This window comes from Petromyzon marinus (genome assembly GCF_048934315.1).
Source record: "Petromyzon marinus isolate PM22_M1 ecotype Great Lakes invasive population chromosome 70 unlocalized genomic scaffold, UKy_Petmar_22M1.pri1.0 chr70_unloc.4, whole genome shotgun sequence".
Taxonomy (NCBI): domain Eukaryota; kingdom Metazoa; phylum Chordata; class Hyperoartia; order Petromyzontiformes; family Petromyzontidae; genus Petromyzon; species Petromyzon marinus.
Window position 1 is genome coordinate 93022 of NW_027422606.1, and position 15519 is coordinate 108540.

At 52.3% G+C, this 15519-nt stretch overlaps 1 long non-coding RNA gene across 1 annotated transcript; it reads left to right on the forward strand.

Annotated features, from left to right (window-relative positions):
* The first annotated feature begins 14901 nt into the window (after positions 1-14901).
* LOC142908115 (uncharacterized) lies at positions 14902-15418 on the forward strand. Its single transcript, XR_012931602.1, has 3 exons — positions 14902-14951; positions 15022-15226; positions 15293-15418. It is a non-coding gene; the product is annotated as an uncharacterized LOC142908115 (long non-coding RNA).
* The last annotated feature ends 101 nt before the right edge of the window (positions 15419-15519 follow it).

Genomic DNA, 15519 nt, shown 5'->3' on the forward strand with positions numbered 1-15519 from the left:
CACCGAACGTCACATACACTCACCATCACAAACACTCACCATCACCCTCACCATCACACTCATCATCACACTCACTCACCATCACACTCCCTCACTCACACACACTCACCACATTAACACACTCACTCACATCACACTCACATCATCTCACTCACCATCACCACTCACCATCACACACACTCACCATCACATCTCACCATCACACTCACCATCCACACTCCCCCTCACACTCACTCACCATCACAGTCACCATCACACCACTCCCATCACACTCACTCACATCACACTCACCATCACTTACCATCACAATCACCATCACCGCTCACAATCACACTCACCATCACACTCACTATCACATACACTCACCATCACACTCACCATCACACTCACTCACCATCACCCTCACTCACAAGCACACTCTCTCACCATCACACTCACCATCACACTCACTCACCATCACACTCACCATCACACTCACCATCACACTCACCATCACACTCACTCACCATCACACTCACCATCACACTCACTCACCATCCCACTCACCATCACACTCACCATCACACTCACTCACCATCACACTCTCTCACCCATCACACTCACTCACCATCACACTAACCATCACACTCACCATCTCACTCACCATCACACTTACTCACCATCACACTCTCTCACCATCACACTCTCTCACCATCACACTCACTCACCATCTCACTCACCATCACACTCACTCACCATCACACTCACTCACCATCACACTCACCATCACACTCACTCACCATCACACTCACCATCACACTCACTCACCATCACACTCACCATCACACTCACTCACCATCACACTCACCATCACACTCACCATCACACTCACTCACCATCACACTCACTCACCATCACACTCACCATCACACTCACCATCACACTCATCATCACACTCACTCACCATCACACTCACCATCACACTAACCATCACACTCACCATCACACTCATCATCACACTCACTCACCATCACACTCACCATCACACTCACCATCACACTAACCATCACACTCACCATCACACTCACAATCACACTCACCATCACACTCACTCACCATCACCCTCACCATCACACTCACCATCACACTCACCATCACACTCACTCACCATCACACTCACCATCACACACACTCACCATTACACTCACCATCACACTTACTCACCATCACACTCTCTCACCATGACACTCACTCACCACCACACTCACCATCACACTCACTCACCATCGCACTCACTCACCATCACACTCACTCACCATCACACTCACCATTACACTCACTCACCATCACACTCACCATCACACTTACTCACCATCACACTCACCACACTCACCATCACACTCACTCACCATCACACTCACCATCACACTCACTCACCATCACACTCACCATCACACTGACCATCACAATCACACCCACTCACCATCACCCTCACCATCACACTCACTCACCATCAACAACAACAACCGCCATTCGCAACTAATTGGCGGTGACGTCACCACAACGCTTGTGCCAGGCTATGTGCACCTTGAGGCCACGTGAAGTGTCGAACGCCCGCCGGCAGGAGGTCACGGGGCAGACCCAGGTGCCACGGGTCGACTGACTGAGATGACTGGCTGGTGCACCACCTGTGCCCCCTACTCTGCCAACCTGCTGTGCTTTAGCCACCCGGCGCTCCGCTCGTTGTTGTGAGCATCGCTCCTCCGCCCTCCATTGTTGTTGGAGGGCGACTGCCTCCAACTGCCCAGTAGCGTCCTTCACGAGCCTCCTCCACAGAGGCCGATCTTGACACTGCTGTTACCAGTCATCGGAAAGTCCACTCAGCTCCACGTCCTCCTGTACCACATCACTCCATCTCTTCTCTTGCCCGTGCCGCGCCCGCTTAGCCCCCTCAATCCGGCCGAACAAAAGCTGTTTCGGCATGCGGTGGCTGGGCATGCGGGCTACATGACCCAGCCAACGCAGCCTTGCCCGCCGGAGGAGCTCACCGATGGGACCGTGCCCAGATCTTTCAAAAATTTGTGATCGCCTCACACAATCCAGTCTGGTTAAACCCAGGATGGATCGTAGGCAGGCCAGCCTAAATTTTTCTAACCGGCGAAGATGTTCCATTAGGGGGGTCCACGTTTCGCAAGCGTAGAGAAGGGAGGGAATGACCGTGGCCGAGAAGACCTGAAGCTTAGTGCAGACCAGGTAGCTTCCACACAGCGTTACGCAACCGATGAAAATATATTGCCGCTCGAATGATTCGGAGTGAGACCTCTGCTGTTAAACTGGAGCCGGACATAAGCACACTGCCCAGGTATGGGAAAACTCTCCACTCTCTCCACAACTGCCCCATCACCGATTGGGAGTTGTGGCGGTGGAGTGTCTGATGGTACAAAATACCCAGGCAGGTGCTTAGTTTTGGTGGGGCTGATGGTAAGGCCCCACCTCTTAGCGGCACGCTCCAGTCTCAGCAGCAGCGTCTCCAACTCCTCCTCTGACTGAGCAGCTATTACCAAATCATCAGCATACATAACGTGGTTGAGCAATAGGGAGCCATCCCTTGACCGTACCCGGGCATCGATCAGCCTCCCATTATATCTGTACCATATGGAGATTCCCCCGGTACAGCTATTGAAGGCTTCACGAACTACGTGGTCAAAATAGATATTAAATAATGTGGGAGCCAGAGGACATCCCTGTCGCACACCAAGGTGTAGAGGGAATGGCTCTGACTCCCGGCCACGTAGTTTTACCCGGGCCCGCTCACCATCATGAAGGTCCTTAATGATTGTGAGCAGAGGGTCAGGTACTCCAAAAGCACGAAGAACAATCCAGAGCCCAGGCCTACTGATGGTATCATAGGCCTTGACCAGGTCAATAAAGCAGAGATGTAGGTCTTGCTGGAATTCCCTACACCTCTGCTTTAGCAGACGGACAGAAAATATGGCATGTGCAGGACTGCCCTTTCCTGAAACCGCATTGGGGCTCCGCAAGCCTCTCCTCAGCGTGCCTGGCAAGGCGATGTTGAATAATCCTTGCCAGGACCTTTCCCGGCACACTGAGGAGATGCCCCTGTAGTTGTTACAGTCTGTGCGGACCACCAGGGCATCCTTCCAATCCTGCGGTACCCGTCCAGCGGTCCAGACTGTTGTTATGATGTCATATAGGGCAGTCTGTGCACAAACGCCACCCTCCCTCAGCATTTCGCTTGGGAGATCATCTCTGCCCGCTGCCTTTCCTGGTCTCAGACTCCGGATCGCCTTCAGTACTTCCTCAACAGATGGCACCTCAGCCAGCCACTCACAGGGGGTGACTTCTTCCAATATTTGAGGCACCGCAGCCTCAGCAGGGTCATCCTCACTTTGTGCCACGATGTTTTCCTGGCTGAGGGATTTTCCCTCCCCCAAAACCTCACAGAAATGCTCAGCAAATCTGCAAACCTGTTCCTGGGGGTCGGAGATTAGATCACCGTTTTTTCCCCTAATGATGGTAATAGGTGTGGCGCTGCAGGTTACTTTTTTGATGGAGTTAAATAGAGATTTGTGATCGCGGGCCACTGAGGCAGACTCCATCTCCTCAGCAACCCGCGACCACCACCCATCCTTGCAGCGCCTCACGGCTCTCCGAACCTCCGAGCAAAGGTTGCGGTAAGCCTCCTCATTCTCTGACGTGGGATTTTGTAGCCGATGACAGTGGGACTGTCGCTTTTTCTCAACCATCCTGAACACCTCCTCTGTCAGTCAGGGTCTCTGGGGAGGTCTGGACCGCGTACCCAAAGCAGCCATTGCAGCTGCATGAGTCACAGTCCTAAACCTCGCCCATTTACCCTCGACATCAGGAGGAGTGGGGGATGATGCCAACCCCAGCCGCAAGCGATGATGAAATTCTCGCTTGCAACTTTCATCAGATAACTGAGACCAGGCCACTTTAGGTTGGAATGGGGTCCTGGGTGTACACCCACCACCGCAGTGGAAGAATGGCAGGCGCATCCTACAGATGACAAGCCGATGGTCAGTAGGCAAATCAGCTCCACGGTAGGTCCTGGTGTCAAGGACATGGGCTCGCATCCGCTGGTCCGTCACTATGTAGTCCAGCAGACGTTCTTGCTTGGACCCGGCATGCATCCATGATGTTGCGTGGATGCGCCGATGCCGGAACAGCGTGTTGGTAAAAACACACACGTAATCACACACGCACGTAAACACACACACGTAAACACACATGACAACGAGAGCTTTTTGTTACCAAAAAGATATTTACATCGAAATTGAATTGCATACAAATTCTATGCTCCTGAGCTACCAACACGACGATTTGTAGGCACGCAACGCAACTTGATAGGTTCACATAAAGGTTGATATATGTATGTGTATGTAGATTGTTTACATTTACGTAGGCCTAGATATGTGTGTGTGTAGATTGTTTATATTTATGTAGGCCTAGATATGTGTGTGTGTGTAGATTGTTTATATTTTTGTAGGTCTAGATGTGTGTAGATTTGTTTATATTTATGTAGGTCTAGATATGTGTGCAGATTTGTTTATATTTATGTAGGCCTAGATGTGTGTGTAGATTTGTTTATATTTATGTAGGCCTAGATGTGTGTGTAGATTGTTTATATTTATGTAGGCCTAGATGTGTGTGTGTAGATTTGTTTATATTTATGTAGGCCTAGATATGTGTGTGTGCAGATTGTTTATATTTATGTAGGCCTAGATGTGTGTGTGTGTAGATTGTTCATATTTATGTAGGCCTAGATGTGTGTGCAGATTGTTTATATTTATGTAGGCCTAGATATGTGTGTGTGTAGATTGTTTATATTTATGTAGGCCTAGATGTGTGTAGATTGTTTATATTTATGTAGGCCTAGATGTGTGTGCAGATTGTTTATATTTATGTAGGCCTAGATATGTGTAGATTGTTTATATTTATGTAGGTCTAGATGTGTGTGTAGATTTGTTTATATTTATGTAGGTCTAGATGTGTGTGTAGATTGTTTATATTTATGTAGGCCTAGATGTGTGTGTAGATTTGTTTATATTTATGTAGGTCTAGATGTGTGTGTGTAGATTGTTTATATTTATGTAGGCCTAGATATGTGTGTAGATTGTTTATATTTATGTAGGCCTAGATGTGTGTGTAGATTTGTTTAAATTTATGTAGGTCTAGATGTGTGTGTGTGTGTAGATTTGTTTATATTTATGTAGGCCTAGATATGTGTGTGCAGATTGTTTATATTTATGTAGGCCTAGATGTGTGTGTGTGTAGATTTGTTTATATTTATGTAGGTCTAGATGTGTGTAGATTGTTTATATTTATGTAGGTCTAGATATGTGTGTAGATTGTTCATATTTATGTAGGCCTAGATGTGTGTGTAGATTGTTTATATTTATGTAGGCCTAGATATGTGTGTGTGTAGATTGTTTATATTTATGTAGGTCTAGATATGTGTAGATTGTTCATATTTATGTAGGCCTAGATGTGTGTGTAGATTGTTTATATTTATGTAGGCCTAGATATGTGTGCAGATTTGTTTATATTTATGTAGGCCTAGATGTGTGTAGATTGTTTATATTTATGTAGGCCTAGATGTGTGTGTGTAGATTGTTTATATTTATGTAGGTCTAGATATGTGTGTAGATTGTTTATATTTATGTAGGTCTAGATGTGTGTGTGTGTAGATTGTTCATATTTATGTAGGTCTAGATGTGTGTGTGTGTAGATTTGCTTATATTTATGTAGGCCTAGATGTGTAAAGAATATTCTTGGAGACATCCATGTTTGTACAAGTCAAGCGTCCACCAAGTTGACAGTAGAAGTCCACCCCTATGACGTCCACCAAGTCTGTGACGCTCCCCTCGTCACGTGACCCTCCCCTCGTCACGTGACCCTCCCCTCATCACGTGACCCTCCCCTCGTCACGTGACCCTCCCCGCCCTTCGCGAGCTCCTGATTGGTCGTCTCTGCGGCCTTCCCACTCCGGCATCCTGCCACCCGCCTTTACTACAACAACAACAACCACGTGGTTGTTGTTGTAGTAGTACAACAACAACAACCACGTTGTTGTTGTTGTTGTAGTAGTACAACAACAACCACGTGGTTGTTGTTGTTGTAGTAGTACAACAACAACAACCACGTGGTTGTTGTTGTTGTAGTAGTACAACAACAACCACGTGGTTGTTGTTGCTGTTGTAGTTGTAGTACAACAACCACAACCACTTAAGCCGTGTATTAACCCAAAACGAGAATCCAAGTCCCGGCCGAAGCCGGCGGGTGAAGCCGGTGAGTGGAGCCGGTGACTAGAGCCGGTGAGGAGAGCCGGTGAGTAGAGCCGGTGAGTAGAACCGGTGAGTAGAGCCGGTGAGTAGAACCGGTGAGTAGAGCCGGTGAGTAGAGCCGGTGAGTAGAGCCGGTGAGTAGAACCGGTGAGTAGAGCCGGTGAGTAGAGCCGGTGAGTAGAGCCGGTGAGTAGAGCCGGTGACTAGAGCCGGTGAGTGAAGCCGGTGAGTGAAGCCGGTGAGTGAAGCCGGCGAGTAGAGCCGGTGAGGAGAGCCGGTAAGTAGAGCCGGTGAGTAGAGCCGGTGAGTGAAGCCGGTGAGTGAAGCCGGCGAGTAGAGCCGGTGAGTAGAGCCGGTGAGTAGAACCGGTGAGTAGAGCCGGTGAGTAGAACCGGTGAGTAGAGCCGGTGAGTAGAGCCGGTGAGTAGAGCCGGTGAGTAGAGCCGGTGAGTAGAACCGGTGAGTAGAGCCGGTGAGTAGAGCCGGTGACTAGAGCCGGTGAGTGAAGCCGGTGAGTGAAGCCGGTGAGTGAAGCCGGCGAGTAGAGCCGGTGAGGAGAGCCGGTAAGTAGAGCCGGTGAGTAGAGCCGGTGAGTGAAGCCGGTGAGTGAAGCCGGCGAGTAGAGCCGGTGAGTAGAGCCGGTGAGTAGAACCGGTGAGTAGAGCCGGTGAGTAGAACCGGTGAGTAGAGCCGGTGAGTAGAGCCGGTGAGTAGAGCCGGTGAGTAGAGCCGGTGACTAGAGCCGGTGAGTGAAGCCGGTGAGTAGAGCCGGTGAGTAGAGCCGGTGAGTAGAGCCGGTGAGTAGAGCCGGTGAGGAGAGCCGGTGAGTAGAGCCGGTGAGTGAAGCCGGCGAGTAGAGCCGGTGAGTAGAGCCGGTGACTAGAGCCGGTAAGTAGAGCCGGTGACTAGAGCCGGTAAGTAGAACCGGTGAGCAGAGCCGGTGAGTAGAGCCGGTGAGTAGAGCCGGTGAGTGAAGCCGGTGAGTGAAGCCGGTGAGTGAAGCCGGCGAGTAGAGCCGGTGAGTAGAGCCGGCGAGTAGAGCCGGTGACTAGAGCCGGTGAGGAGAGCCGGTAAGTAGAGCCGGTGACTAGAGCCGGTGAGTGGAGCTGGTGAGTGGAGCCGGTGAGTAGAGCCGGTGAGTAGAGCCGGTGACTAGAGCCGGTGAGTAGAGCCGGTGAGTAGAGCCGGCGAGTAGAGCCGGTGACTAGAGCCGGTGAGGAGAGCCGGTGAGTAGAGCCGGTGAGTAGAGCCGGTGAGGAGAGCCGGTGAGTAGAGCCGGTGAGTAGAGCCGGTGAGTAGAACCGGTGAGTAGAGCCGGTGAGTAGAACCGGTGAGTAGAGCCGGTGAGTAGAGCCGGTGAGTAGAGCCGGTGAGTAGAGCCGGTGACTAGAGCCGGTGAGTGAAGCCGGTGAGTAGAGCCGGTGAGTAGAGCCGGTGAGTAGAGCCGGTGAGGAGAGCCGGTGAGTAGAGCCGGTGAGTGAAGCCGGCGAGTAGAGCCGGTGAGTAGAGCCGGTGACTAGAGCCGGTAAGTAGAGCCGGTGACTAGAGCCGGTAAGTAGAACCGGTGAGCAGAGCCGGTGAGTAGAGCCGGTGAGTAGAGCCGGTGAGTGAAGCCGGTGAGTGAAGCCGGTGAGTGAAGCCGGCGAGTAGAGCCGGTGAGTAGAGCCGGCGAGTAGAGCCGGTGACTAGAGCCGGTGAGGAGAGCCGGTAAGTAGAGCCGGTGACTAGAGCCGGTGAGTGGAGCTGGTGAGTGGAGCCGGTGAGTAGAGCCGGTGAGTAGAGCCGGTGACTAGAGCCGGTGAGTAGAGCCGGTGAGTAGAGCCGGCGAGTAGAGCCGGTGACTAGAGCCGGTGAGGAGAGCCGGTGAGTAGAGCCGGTGAGTAGAGCCGGTGAGGAGAGCCGGTGAGTAGAGCCGGTGAGTAGAGCCGGTGAGTAGAGCCGGCGAGTAGAGCCGGTGAGTAGAGCCGGTGACTAGAGCCGGTAAGTAGAGCCGGTAAGTAGAGCCGGTGACTAGAGCCGGTGAGTAGAGCCGGTGACTAGAGCCGGCGAGTAGAGCCGGTGAGTAGAGCCGGTGAGTAGAGCCGGTGACTAGAGCCGGTGAGTAGAGCCGGTGAGTAGAGCCGGTGAGTAGAGCCGGTGAGGAGAGCCGGTGAGTAGAGCCGGTGAGTAGAGCCGGCGAGTAGAGCCGGTGAGTAGAGCCGGTGACTAGAGCCGGTAAGTAGAGCCGGTAAGTAGAGCCGGTGACTAGAGCCGGTGAGTAGAGCCGGTGACTAGAGCCGGCGAGTAGAGCCGGTGAGTAGAGCCGGTGAGTAGAGCCGGTGAGTAGAGCCGGTGAGTAGAGCCGGCGAGTAGAGCCGGTGAGTGAAGGCGGTGACTAGAGCCGGTGAGTGGAGCCGGTGACTAGAGCCGGTGGTGAGTAGAGCCGGCGAGTGAAGCCGGTGAGTAGAGCCGGTGAGTAGAGCCGGCGAGTGAAGCCGGTGACTAGAGCCGGCGAGCAGAGCCGGTGAGTAGAGCCGGCGAGTAGAGCCGGTGAGTAGAGCCGGTGTGAGTAGAGCCGGCGAGTAGAACCGGTGACTAGAGCCGGTGAGTAGAACCGGTGAGTAGAGCCGGCGAGTAGAACCGGCGAGTAGAACTCGTCACTCACAGTAGAAATGTAAAACGTCAACAAATAAAAACTCATCAGCGCGCGAGCGCGCGGGACGACGAAACGAACAGCAGCACCCGCACCCAGCATCTACGATCACAAAGACACACGATGCTGGCCAGCGACCGCGCCCGGCCGCCTTTGTCTCCCCAGCGCTGCCGTGTCTGCTACGCGCAGCCGCGCCGGGGCGCTCATTTGGCAACGAGGACCTTGAAAGGATGCGACGCGGAGCCTACGGGGGAGAGCTTTGAGAACACGGACAACGGATGGACCTTCGATACAAACGGAGGAGCGTCGAACCCGCGCGCGGTCTCGAGGGCCTCCAGGTGGACGTCCCCGCAAGGGGACGGACGCCGTTGGTCTCTCCGAGGGCCGCGTTGAGGAACCGGAGAACGGCGGAGCGAGAAGGTCCGAGATTCCCATGCGTGGCTCTTTCAGGCAAAGTCACGTAGAGTGATGAGTGAAAGATTAAAAGTGAAACGTAATGGAATAGAATTTGATGACGTCTCCCGTTCTGCGTGGTGGCGACTTCAGCGAAAGGGCCGAGGAGATGAATCCCTGCAGTCACGGAAGCTTCGAATCGAAATTTAAGATCCGAGATTTAAGGCCTCCCACCCACCCACCCACCCCACCCCCGTTCCCCGCCAAATGTCGATTTTTGAACTGCCCTGTGAAGGCATTCGTGGGCCTGGAGCCATCCGGAGAGCGTTCGCGAGCGGGAGACTGCGGTGGAGAGGGCCACGGACCGGCCGCCATCTGCACGGATTGTCGCTTTTATATTGCGAAGGCTTTTTGGCGTTCCAACATCCGGGCGGTTCGGCAGCGGTGAAAGCCAGCGGAGATTCCTCTCTGTCTCTCTGTGTGTCTCTGTCTCTGTGTGTCTGTGTGTCTCTGTGTCTGTGTGTCTCTGTGTCTCTCTGTGTCTCTGTGTGTCTGTGTCTCTGTGTGTCTGTGTCTTTTTGTGTCTCTGTCTCTGTGTCTCTGTCTCTCTCTGTCTCTCTGTCTCTGTGTCTCTCTCTGTCTCTGTGTCTCTGTCTCTGTGTCTCTGTCTCTCTGTCTCTCTGTCTCTGTGTCTCTGTGTCTCTGTCTCTGTGTCTCTCTGTCTCTCTGTCTCTCTGTGTCTCTGTGTCTCTGTGTCTCTGTGTCTCTGTCTCTGTGTCTCTCTGTCTCTCTGTGTCTCTGTGTCTCTGTGTCTGTGTCTCTGTCTCTGTGTCTCTCTGTCTCTCTGTGTCTCTGTGTCTCTCTGTGTCTCTGTGTCTGTGTCTCTCTGTCTCTGTGTCTCTCTGTCTCTCTGTCTCTGTGTCTGTGTCTCTCTGTCTGTGTCTCTCTGTCTCTGTGTCTGTGTCTCTGTGTCTCTCTGTCTCTGTGTCTGTGTCTCTGTGTCTCTCTGTCTCTCTGTGTCTCTGTGTCTCTCTGTCTCTGTGTCTGTGTCTCTGTGTCTCTGTGTCTGTGTCTCTCTGTCTCTGTGTCTCTCTGTCTCTGTGTCTCTGTGTCTCTCTGTGTCTGTCTCTCTGTCTCTCTCTGTCTCTCTGTGTCTCTCTGTGTCTCTCTCTGTCTCTCTCTCTCTCTGTCTCTCTCTGTCTCTCTCTGTCTCTCTGTCTCTCTCTGTCTCTCTCTGTATCTCTGTCTCTCTCTGTCTCTCTGTCTCTCTGTCTCGCCTGTAAACGTGAAACCCGACTACAGCCTGACACTGCTGATGAGACACTGAATGGAGAAACCTCACTACAGCCTGACACTGCTGATGAGACACTGAATGGAGAAACCCGACTACAGCCTGGCACTGCTGATGAGACACTGAATGTGGAACCCTGGCTACAGCCTCACACTGCTGATGAGACACTGAATGGAGAAACCTGACTACAGCCTGACACTGCTGATGAGACACTGAATGTAGAAGCCTGGCTACAGCCTCACACTGCTGATGAGACACTGAATGTGGAACCCTCACTACAGCCTCACACTGCTGATGAGACACTGAATGTAGAAACCTGGCTACAGCCTGGCACTGCTGATGAGACACTGAATGGAGAAACCTGGCTACAGCCTGGCACTGCTGATGAGACACTGAATGGAGAAACCTGGCTACAGCCTCACACTGCTGATGAGACACTGAATGGAGAAACCTGACTACAGCCTGACACTGCTGATGAGACACTGAATGGAGAAACCTGACTACAGCCTCACACTGCTGATGAGACACTGAATGGAGAAACCTGACTACAGCCTCACACTGCTGATGAGACACTGAATGGAGAAACCTGGCTACAGCCTCACACTGCTGATGAGACACTGAATGTGGAAACCTGGCTACAGCCTCACACTGCTGATGAGACACTGAATGTAGAAACCTGGCTACAGCCTCACACTGCTGATGAGACACTGAATGGAGAAACCTGGCTACAGCCTCACACTGCTGATGAGACACTGAATGGAGAAACCTGGCTACAGCCTCACACTGCTGATGAGACACTGAATGTGGAACCCTCACTACAGCCTCACACTGCTGATGAGACACTGAATGGAGAAACCTGGCTACAGCCTGACACTGCTGATGAGACACTGAATGTAGAAACCTGGCTACAGCCTCACACTGCTGATGAGACACTGAATGTAGAACCCTGACTACAGCCTGACACTGCTGATGAGACACTGAATGTAGAAACCTGGCTACAGCCTCACACTGCTGATGAGACACTGAATGGAGAAACCCGACTACAGCCTGACACTGCTGATGAGACACTGAATGGAGAAACCTCACTACAGCCTGACACTGCTGATGAGACACTGAATGTGGAACCCTGGCTACAGCCTGACACTGCTGATGAGACACTGAATGGAGAAACCTGGCTACAGCCTCACACTGCTGATGAGACACTGAATGGAGAAACCTGGCTACAGCCTCACACTGCTGATGAGACACTGAATGGAGAAACTTGACTACAGCCTCACACTGCTGATGAGACACTGAATGTAGAAACCTCACTACAGCCTCACACTGCTGATGAGACACTGAATGGAGAAACCTGGCTACAGCCTGACACTGCTGATGAGACACTGAATGTGGAACCCTCACTACAGCCTCACACTGCTGATGAGACACTGAATGGAGAAACCCGACTACAGCCTGACACTGCTGATGAGACACTGAATGTAGAAACCTGGCTACAGCCTGACACTGCTGATGAGACACTGAATGGAGAAACCTGGCTACAGCCTCACACTGCTGATGAGACACTGAATGGAGAAACTTGACTACAGCCTCACACTGCTGATGAGACACTGAATGTAGAAACCTGGCTACAGCCTCACACTGCTGATGAGACACTGAATGGAGAAACCCGACTACAGCCTGACACTGCTGATGAGACACTGAATGGAGAAACCTGGCTACAGCCTCACACTGCTGATGAGACACTGAATGGAGAAACTTGACTACAGCCTCACACTGCTGATGAGACACTGAATGTAGAAACCTGGCTACAGCCTGACACTGCTGATGAGACACTGAATGGAGAAACCCGACTACAGCCTCACACTGCTGATGAGACACTGAATGGAGAAACCTGGCTACAGCCTGACACTGCTGATGAGACACTGAATGGAGAAACTTGACTACAGCTTCACACTGCTGATGAGACACTGAATGTAGAAACCTGGCTACAGCCTCACACTGCTGATGAGACACTGAATGGAGAAACTTGACTACAGCCTCACACTGCTGATGAGACACTGAATGGAGAAACCTGGCTACAGCCTCACACTGCTGATGAGACACTGAATGGAGAAACCTGGCTACAGCCTGACACTGCTGATGAGACACTGAATGGAGAAACCTGACTACAGCCTCACACTGCTGATGAGACACTGAATGGAGAAACCTGGCTACAGCCTCACACTGCTGATGAGACACTGAATGGAGAAACCTGGCTACAGCCTGACACTGCTGATGAGACACTGAATGGAGAAACCTGACTACAGCCTCACACTGCTGATGAGACACTGAATGGAGAAACCTGGCTACAGCCTGACACTGCTGATGAGACACTGAATGGAGAAACCTGGCTACAGCCTCACACTGCTGATGAGACACTGAATGGAGAAACCCGACTACAGCCTCACACTGCTGATGAGACACTGAATGGAGAAACCCGACTACAGCCTGACACTGCTGATGAGACACTGAATGGAGAAACCTGGCTACAGCCTCACACTGCTGATGAGACACTGAATGGAGAAACCTGGCTACAGCCTCACACTGCTGATGAGACACTGAATGTGGAAACCTGGCTACAGCCTGACACTGCTGATGAGACACTGAATGGAGAAACCTGACTACGGGTCTCTGTGTGGTGAGTCTGTGGGTCTCTGTGTGGTGAGTCTGTGGGTCTCTGTGTGGAGTCTGTGGGTCTCTGTGTGGAGTCTGTGAGTCTCTGTGTGGTGAGTCTGTGGGTCTCTGTGTGAGTGAGTCTATGGGTCTCTGTGTGAGTCTGTGGGTCTCTGTGTGAGTGAGTCTGTGGGTCTCTGTGTGGTGAGTCTGTAGGTCTCTGTGTGAGTCTGTGGGTCTCTGTGTGGTGAGTCTATAGGTCTCTGTGTGAGTGAGTCTATGGGTCTCTGTGTGGTGAGTCTGTAGGTCTCTGTGTGGTGAGTCTGTAGGTCTCTGTGTGAGTCTGTGGGTCTCTGTGTGGTGAGTCTGTGGGTCTCTGTGTGGTGAGTCTGTAGGTCTCTGTGTGGTGAGTCTGTGGGTCTCTGTGTGGTGAGTCTGTGGGTCTCTGTGTGAGTGAGTCTATGGGTCTCTGTGTGGTGAGTCTGTGGGTCTCTGTGTGGTGAGTCTGTAGGTCTCTGAGTGAGTCTATGGGTCTCTGTGTGGTGAGTCTGTGGGTCTCTGTGTGGTGAGTCTGTGGGTCTCTGTGTGGTGAGTCTGTGGGTCTCTGTGTGAGTGAGTCTGTGGGTCTCTGTGTGGTGAGTCTGTAGGTCTCTGTGTGAGTCTGTGGGTCTCTGTGTGGTGAGTCTGTGGGTCTCTGTGTGAGTGAGTCTATGGGTCTCTGTGTGGTGAGTCTGTGGGTCTCTGTGTGGTGAGTCTGTGGGTCTCTGTGTGGTGAGTCTGTAGGTCTCTGTGTGAGTGAGTCTATGGGTCTCTGTGTGGTGAGTCTGTAGGTCTCTGTGTGGTGAGTCTGTAGGTCTCTGTGTGAGTCTGTGGGTCTCTGTGTGGTGAGTCTGTGGGTCTCTGTGTGGTGAGTCTGTAGGTCTCTGTGTGGTGAGTCTGTGGGTCTCTGTGTGGTGAGTCTGTGGGTCTCTGTGTGAGTGAGTCTATGGGTCTCTGTGTGGTGAGTCTGTGGGTCTCTGTGTGGTGAGTCTGTAGGTCTCTGAGTGAGTCTATGGGTCTCTGTGTGGTGAGTCTGTGGGTCTCTGTGTGGTGAGTCTGTAGGTCTCTGTGTGGTGAGTCTGTGGGTCTCTGTGTGGTGAGTCTGTGGGTCTCTGTGTGAGTGAGTCTATGGGTCTCTGTGTGGTGAGTCTGTGGGTCTCTGTGTGGTGAGTCTGTAGGTCTCTGTGTGGTGAGTCTGTGGGTTTCTGTGTGGTGAGTCTGTGGGTCTCTGTGTGGTGAGTCTGTGGGTCTCTGTGTGGTGAGTCTGTAGGTCTCTGTGTGAGTGAGTCTATGGGTCTCTGTGTGAGTGAGTCTGTGGGTCTCTGTGTGGTGAGTCTGTAGGTCTCTGTGTGGTGAGTCTGTGGGTCTCTGTGTGGTGAGTCTGTGGGTCTCTGTGTGAGTGAGTCTATGGGTCTCTGTGTGGTGAGTCTGTGGGTCTCTGTGTGGTGAGTCTGTAGGTCTCTGTGTGGTGAGTCTGTGGGTCTCTGTGTGGTGAGTCTGTGGGTCTCTGTGTGGTGAGTCTGTAGGTCTCTGTGTGAGTCTGTGGGTCTCTGTGTGGTGAGTCTGTGGGTCTCCGTGTGAGTGAGTCTATGGGTCTCTGTGTGGTGAGTCTGTGGGTCTCTGTGTGGTGAGTCTGTGGGTCTCTGTGTGGTGAGTCTGTAGGTCTCTGTGTGAGTGAGTCTATGGGTCTCTGTGTGGTGAGTCTGTAGGTCTCTGTGTGGTGAGTCTGTAGGTCTCTGTGTGAGTCTGTGGGTCTCTGTGTGGTGAGTCTGTGGGTCTCTGTGTGGTGAGTCTGTAGGTCTCTGTGTGGTGAGTCTGTGGGTCTCTGTGTGGTGAGTCTGTGGGTCTCTGTGTGAGTGAGTCTATGGGTCTCTGTGTGGTGAGTCTGTGGGTCTCTGTGTGGTGAGTCTGTAGGTCTCTGAGTGAGTCTATGGGTCTCTGTGTGGTGAGTCTGTGGGTCTCTGTGTGGTGAGTCTGTAGGTCTCTGTGTGGTGAGTCTGTGGGTCTCTGTGTGGTGAGTCTGTGGGTCTCTGTGTGAGTGAGTCTATGGGTCTCTGTGTGGTGAGTCTGTGGGTCTCTGTGTGGTGAGTCTGTAGGTCTCTGTGTGGTGAGTCTGTGGGTCTCTGTGTGGTGAGTCTGTGGGTCTCTGTGTGGTGAGTCTGTGGGTCTCTGTGTGGTGAGTCTGTAGGTCTCTGTGTGAGTGAGTC